This window comes from Physeter macrocephalus, chromosome 13 (genome assembly GCF_002837175.3).
Source record: "Physeter macrocephalus isolate SW-GA chromosome 13, ASM283717v5, whole genome shotgun sequence".
Taxonomy (NCBI): domain Eukaryota; kingdom Metazoa; phylum Chordata; class Mammalia; order Artiodactyla; family Physeteridae; genus Physeter; species Physeter macrocephalus.
The window spans coordinates 27,093,343-27,094,384 of NC_041226.1; positions in this window are offsets into that span (position 1 = coordinate 27,093,343).

Here is a 1,042-nt window from a genome sequence, read left to right on the forward strand (position 1 = left end):
AATGATGTTGAGCATTCTTTCATGTGTTTGTTGGCAATCTGTATATCTTCTTTGGAAAAATGTCTATTTAGGTCTTCTGCCCATTTTTGGATTGGGTTGTTTGTTTTTTGATATTGAGCTGCATGAGCTGCTTGTAAATTTTGGATATTAATCCTTTGTCAGTTGCTTCATTTGCAAATATTTTCTCCCATCCTGAGGGTTGTCTTTTGGTCTTGTTTATGGTTTCCTTTGCTGTGCAATAGCTTTTAAGTTTCATTAGGTCCCATTTGTTTATTTTTGTTTTTATTTCCATTTCTCTAGGAGGTGGGTCAAAAATGATATTGCTGTGATTTATGTCATAGAGTGTTCTGCCTATGTTTTCCTCTAAGAGTTTGGTAGTGTCTGGCCTTACGTTTAGGTCTTTAATCCATTTTGAATTTATTTTTGTCTCACACCTCTTTTTAAACAGGGTTCCGTCTCAGGTCCTTTTCATTCCCCATTCCTGTGGGGAGAGGATAAATCTGCTGCAAGTTTAAGGTAATTTCAGAGTATTTATCATTATCTCTAAGCCATGGGTTTGAAATTTTGTACATTTTTATGGATAACAGAGTGGTTCTTTCCTTTTCACTTCCAGGACACATTCAAATCCAGATGAATTTAGTGTGAGAGATAGTGGAAAAGGAGACAGTGAATTGAATGACAACACTTCTGGTATCTGTAGAGAATGACAACGGTTCTGATATCAAGAAAGCACCTTTTGGAATGATTGCAAAGCAAGAGGGTAAGTTCACACCTGTGACTTTGAAGTTCTTGCTTTCAAAGTCATAATACTATATGCCCGAATGCATAATTAAAAAAACTAAACAAGGGGTCTTAACTGTACATTCATAGATGGGAGTACGCTGAGTGCTGCTGAATAGAGCTAATATTTTTGATCACTGACTATATAGCTGTTTCTATGTATTTTATGTTTTTTCTTTTTCTTTTTTTTTTTTTTTTTTTTGCGGTACGCGGGTCTCTCACTGTTGTGGCCTTTCCCGTTGCGGGGCACAGGCTCCGGATG